Genomic DNA, 7,151 nt, shown 5'->3' with positions numbered 1-7,151 from the left:
GAAGCAGTCTTCATCCTCCCCTCTCCTATCTGATGTATGTGCAAGTTCACTGACACACTCCACATCCACCCCCCCCCCCCCCATTGTCATTTGTCATTCAGGAACGCGGTGGCACGTGACAACATTTTTCCTTATTTTCCAATTCTTGCAAAGAGATGTACCTGAGGTGACATTGTTCTAGAATATAGAACAATATGGTCGTTTAGGAAACTCACATGAAAGGTTTATTCTTAAAGCCGTCGTACCATTCTGCTCTGTTTAAAATAAGGTTGAACAATGACTTAGGCAGGGGAGGGCTGGCGGGGGGCAGGGTGGAAATCTCCCCCCGGGCTGGTGACACTATGCACAGCCACCGGCCGCCACTACCAAATGCTGTTTTTGCAGAGCAGGAATATACCTGCTGGAGCTCTGTTAACACCGGACGCGGTAGCTGCTCACCTCCCACTGTGCAGCCGTGCCTGTGTCAGCTCCGAGGTAGATGGCTGCAGAGCTGAGCTATGTCTCGTCTCACACATAGCTCAGCCTCAGCGCACACCAGCGCTGACATCCCCTTCTCTCTCTGCACAGACACGAGGAGAGATAGAGCTCATATGATCCTCCTCCTTCTGAATCTGCCCTGCCCACACTCCCCGGGCATGTGTGTTTGAACCCAAAAAAGCATCAGACAGCCTGCCTGCGCCTCAGCCTCCATCCTGGTAAGTAGAGGATTTAAATATTTGGTGGAATAATGGACTTTATAGGCACCAATGGTTAACACAAAGTATAAAAGTTTTTTATTGATACAAGCCCAGAAAACTGGGTAATTGAATCAACAATTACAGTACAGAAAAACAATATATAAAAAAACATATAATTTACTACATTAAAAACATTGGTAAGCATAGAATATCTCTAAAATGCTAATAACCCAGAGGGGTTATACTGAGACCACAAACAGTCCACAAGGGACAGCAACAACAGTTGATGAACAAACGTAGACTTCAATTGGCGTTTTTTGATAAATAGGCTCTACATGTTTCGCAGGTTACTGCTTCTTCAGGAGCTTAAAAAGAACTTTCATCCACGATAATGGATAAGAGAAAGTAGGATTTCCAATGGAAACTCTGGATCAATGGAGTAACAAGTTCCAGGTTTCAAAATGGATATAGGTGTATATTTTCGAGACAGATATAGGCTGGTGTATAAACCCAGATGTATGAGACACAGCAAATGCAGGGCTAGTCCAGAATTAGGAAGAAATGCAGGATCATATGTATATGCTGCATATGTGTAAATGAAGGGGAAATGTTCCCATAAGAGTTAGGAGAATATCCCAAGTTTGTGAGGACCAGACCATTTAGAGCACAGCTGTGATGGTATGAGAGGGTATCACGTCCGGATACACCTAATGTCTCGCACGCCACAACGTATGGGCGTTTGAAGAAACATCACTTATCAGTTCAGGTGGGCTCAAAATTTTCCGGTGTGCATTATGAAAAATTGCTAGATGAGGATAAATACAAACCGAATCTTTCCAAACTTTGTGGAAAACTCAAAAAAGAGTTTGGCATTAGAAAATGAGCTGATCACTAACGGCTCATGCACACAACATATTGGGGCATATTACGGTAGCACCCTCCTAAGTTCAGAGTAGGCTGCTAGGAAAATTTTGTTTAGATTCTCTGTAATCAATGAAGTCGGGGGTGATTGCTTAGGGCTGCTCAGTGTTTCACAGGCTGCTGTTCTACTACTCCCCCTGTGTTCTAGAGGCTTTTGGAAGCATAGTGAGAGGGAGGGCAGAACAGGCAGCCTGAATATTTATGGAACTCCAACCAATCCCTCGGGAGGTGTGATCAGTAGTGGAAGGAGAGCCCACAAGTAGCCTGAGATCTGGCAGCAAGGAGTAGTGTTTCTGGGTCCAGTCCTTCAGGAGGGGGGCACAAAAGCTAGAGGAGCCAGAGTGAAAACATTGAGGTCCCAGCTAGGCTTAGCTAGGGGGCCTACCAAAGAACCTTTTTCCAGACAGTTGGATCAAGAGGAGCCTTACTGGAGTGTGCCAGGAGGAAGTTTATGGGAAGAAGTCCAACTGTCCTGTGGCAGTGAGTATGAGACCCCAGTACTGCAGAGTGTGACAGTGGGGTGCTTTGAGACTCTGGGAAGGGTACAGGTCACAGCTTAGAGATCCAGTGGGACATTTCTTTTACAAGTACAGTACAGCCAAGAGTTGTCCAATGCAACCTGAAGTTGTAACCTAGACAGATTTTTGAGCCAGAGGAAGAATGCCGGAAATGCTGTATGCCTGGCTGTGTGTGTTCTAAAGGGGGATATAGGACCAATATACCAGCGGCTCCTGTGGGGGTAGTGGCATATAGTGTAAAATACTTCTGTATTTCAGTGCCTGGGAGCCAAAACTGTCACATATCGTCATCTGTACTATTGAATTACAGGATATGGCTGTACGTGGGTATATGCAGGTCCGAGTGTAAACACGTGGTTCCGTTCACATCAGAACTCTCGAACATCGCTAAAGTTTGGACCCGAACTATATTAAAGTCTATAAAACCCGAACTTGAAAAATCAAGTGTCCATTTTGATAGCTTATATACAGGTTATTGGCCATAAAAAGTGTATGGGGCCCTGGGTACTGCCCTGGGGGACATGTACCAATGCAAAACATTTTTTCTTTAAAAGATTGTTTTAAAGGAGCAATGTTTTTAATGGTGCGTAAAATGAAACAATAAAAATAGAAAAATCCTCTAAATATAGTGCCTGGGGGGGGGGTCCCCTTAATTTGCCTGTAAAATGGCATATCAGTACCATGGATAGAACCTGCTGCAGCAAAACTGACATCTATAAAGAAAAAAATATGACATTTAAATTGATTTTCCCTGCAAGCTTTCTTTCTGTATGATGAGGCCATTTTAGTACACTCGGAACAATATTTGAGATTTTTTTGAATACATTTTTGTGTCACTTCGGCAGACTTTTGATTAAAAAAAAAAAGTTTTGCACCACAGTTAGTAAGACTTTTGTGAAGAAGCCAAATTATAATACACTCAAGCCAAGATTAAATTTTTTTTTTAGATAAGGTCTGGTGTCTCTTTTGCAGACTTTGGATAAAAGTAACAGGTGCAGAAAAAATGCTCTTTGGGTGTTGTTGGTGCCTTTACACCTTACCCCTATATAGGTACTCTTGATGAAAGCAATAATTGGCCTTGCTGTTAAAAATATATATAATATGCCCCGGTCAAACAGTTGTGGAAAAATTGGTCTTTTGGTGTTGGTGGTGCCTTAACCTCGTAATCTTCTAGAGGTACTCTTGATGAAAGCAAGAATTGGCCTTGCTGTAAAAAAAAAATATTTGATGCACCTGTCAAACAAGTGCGGAAAACACCTGTTGGGTGTTAATTGTACCCATTAAACCTATACCAAAAATGTATTTTAAGAAAAATCAACACCCACAAAGCTAGGCAGCCTGGACAGTCTTGCAAAGATTCAAGATCCCAATAACACTTAATCAGTGACATCAGCATCAGGGGCTTTATAGCTGGGAACCCAGGGCTCATTCATTTTGACAAATGTCAGCCGGTCAATGGAGACTGTTGACAGATGCGCTCTTTTATCTGTCACAAAACCTCTGGCAGCACTGAATGCCCCTTCGGGAAATCACACTGGATGCAGGGCAGCCCAGCAGCTCAATTGCATACTGGGAAAGTTCTGGCCAGTGGTCTATTTTCATGACCCAGGAACACAGTGGACAGTCTACTGGAAAGCTCTCCATGTGTGTTTTTGCCCTTAGATAATCTTCCACCATATGGTGCAGATGCTGCCGATGGTATCTTAAAGCTGACAGCCCTGGGCGTTGAGGACAAAAAAAACATTAACATGCATCACCGAGGCGGCTCCCTTCTCCACCGCTCCTCCTTTGACCAACAGATGCCTCAAAACTAGCTTTTCCATGAGACTGTAACCTACCAGAGTCTGGAAAGGCATTATATAAACTCCTCAAGATATTTCACTCTGTGCTCCATGGGTATACGCATGCTCCGAGCTGCGTATACCCATGTACAACTGTATACTGTAGTTCATTGGTACAGGTGGCTCTATGCAACACCTGTGGCTCTTGGGCACCAAAATATTGCCATATTTTATATCTCCCAACATGCCAATGTGCACAAACCCTTAAAGGGGATCTAAAGTCCCACAACAAAATAAAAATTGGAGTTAACATTTTTGGGCAGAAGAGACATGTAAAGTCTAATTTTTCAAAAAAAAAATACTTTTGTTCTAATAATTATCTGTTTTCTGTATACTTTACATGGTGCACGTGATTGCCATCCAATGGCCAAAGAGGAGTGTCATAGGACCTAGAAGAAACAATGGCAGAGAGAGAATCTAGTGGTCAAAGAGGAGTGCTGTGGGACAAAGAAGATGCAATGACAAAGAGGGCATTTAGTGGTTAAAAGGAGTGTGGCAGAACCCAGAAGAAGCAATGGCAGATAGGACATCTAGTGGTCAAAGAGGAGTGTCATGGGACATAGAGAAGAAGCAATGGCAGAGAGGGCATCCAATGGTCAAAGAGGAGTGTTGTAGGACCCAGAAGAAGCAATGGCAAAGAGGGTATCCAATGGTCCAAGAGCAGTGTCGTACTGTAGGACCCAGAAGAAGGAGTGGCAAAGGGGGGACCCTGTGGTCAAATATGATTGTCATAGGACCCAGAAGAAGAAAAGATAGAGAGGAAATCCAATGGTCAAAGAGGAGTGTCATAGGACCCAGAAGAAGCAATGGCAGAGAGGGCATCCAGTGGTCAAAGAGGAGTGCCGTAGGAGGACCCAGAAGAAGCAATGGCAGAGAGGACATTCAATGGTTAAAAGGAGTGTGGCAGAACCCAGAAGAAGCAATGGCAGAGCGGGCATCCAATGGTCATCGAGGAGTGTCGTAGGACCCAGAAGAAGCAATGGGTCAACCAGCATGTTTTTGGAGTAAAAGAGGAAATCAAAGCCCCCGAAAGAAACCCATATAAGCACAGATAGGGCATGCAAACTCTATTTAAATAGTATACTGGTTGAATTTTGAATCCAGGACTCAAGTGTTACAAGACAGAAGTGCTAACTACAAAGCCACTGTGCCTACTTGCCCATTACATTGACAACCTACCCACCATGATGCAAATTTTTGTTCTGCTTCAAATACAAAGGAGTTGCTATGGTTCTCTGCACTTTGCTGGGAGTATTTCCCTTGTTATTGAGTATGAGTGCTTCCTCTGTCCCCTGGGTAGCATACAGAGATTACAGTAGTAAGGTCAGGCCTCTTCTATTTACAGTAATTCCTCTGGGATGACAGGACGGCATCATCGCCCAGCAATGACCGAAGCCAGGAGGGTGACCGTTGGCCACTCTTAGTTCATTACTCAGCTTGGATTCCTCAGCACTTGGGACATGTAACTGACACCTGCTCCTCTACCCCATGCACCTTGCAACCAAATTAGGATGTAAGGACAAGCCGTGCCCAGCGTCAGTTTGTCCTGCCTTTTATAGATTTGATAAATAAACTCGCACATCACAGATCAAATCGCTGACCTAAAGGTCCAAAACACAATAATGCCGGAGCCATGACAGTTTGGTATATCTTCTAGAACAGGCATCTGCATTGACAGGTGGAGGCCATACCAATGGAGGGTCTAAACCTGGAAGCAGGCGATCTCCTGCAGGCCATGGTGTACTGTAATGCCCTTTATTGAACAGCTGTGTTTATTTGTAAAAGTATTTCTAAGCCACTTCTCCCATCCGTATTTTAACATGCACCTGTTGCCTCCATATGTGAAAGAAGACATTTTTATGGGACGGAGAAGTATTTAGCCTGCACGCTTACATACAAGGACTAATGTTGCTGAGTTCACAGATGGACAATAAAAGGGGGACACCGATAGAATATAAGAGTGCTTTCTGCCACACAACACAGCCCTGTCTGGCAGGACAGAAGACCTACTTGTTTTCAGCTGCAGATCAGTAACACTTGAGGTCCTGTCTCTACACCCAACCTGCGGCGGCTGGTGCTCGAATTTTTTTTTGGGGGGGGGTGGCGCAAACAAACTGAAAAAAAAAAAAAACATCAATTGCAGTCACTGTGCCCATCAAACGCAGCTACTGTGCCCATCAATTGTCGCCACTGTGCCATCAAACGCAGCCACTGTGCCCATCAATTATCGCCACTGTGCCAAATGCAGCCACTGTGCCCATCAATTGCCGCCACTGTGCCCATCAATTGTGGCCACTGTGCCCATCAAACGCAGCTAGTGTGCCCATCAATTGCCACCACTGTGCCATCAAACGCAGCCACTGTGACCATCAATTGTCGCCACTGTGCCATCAAATGCAGCCACTGTGCCCATCAATTGCCGCCAGTTTGCCCCATCAAATGCCAGTTTGCTCCATCAGAAAAAAACATCAATTGCAGTCACTGTGCCCATCAAACGCAGCTACTGTGTCCATCAATTGTCGCCACTGTGCCATCAAACGCAGCCACTGTGTCCATCAATTGTCGGCACTGTGCCAAACGCAGCCACTGCACCCATCAATTGTCGCCACTGTGCCATCAAACGCAGCCACTGTGCTCATCAATTGCCGCCAGTTTGCCCCATCAAATGATGCCAGTTTGCCCCATCAAATGCAGCCAGTTTGCCCCCCCGCTCGGGCCTTACCTTTCTCGGGTCAATTGTCGCCACTGTGCCATCAAACGCAGTCACTGTGCCCATCAATTGTCGCCACTGTGCCATCAAACGCAGCCACTGTGCCCATCATTTGCTGCCAGTTTGCCCCATCAAATTTTGCCAGTTTGCTCTATCAAAAAAAACATCAATTGCAGTCACTGTGCCCATCAAACGCAGCTACTGTGTCCATCAATTGTCGCCACTGTGCCATCAAACTCAGCCACTGTGCCCATCAAATGTCGCCACTGTGCCATCAAAAGCAGCCACTGTGCCCATCAACTGTCGCCACTGTGCCAAACGCAGCCACTGTGCCCATCAATTGCCGCCAGTTTGCCCCATCAAATGATGCCAGTTTGCTCCATCAAATGCAGCCAGTTTGCCCCTGCTGCTTGGGCCTTACCTTTCTAGGGTCAGGCCCGTCCTCCACGCTCCCTCCGAGTCCTCGAAGTCTTCTCCCGTCCTC

The sequence above is a fragment of the Rana temporaria genome, chromosome 5 (genome assembly GCF_905171775.1).
Source record: "Rana temporaria chromosome 5, aRanTem1.1, whole genome shotgun sequence".
NCBI classification, from domain to species: Eukaryota; Metazoa; Chordata; class Amphibia; order Anura; family Ranidae; genus Rana; species Rana temporaria.
This window is presented reverse-complemented; position numbering follows the sequence as displayed.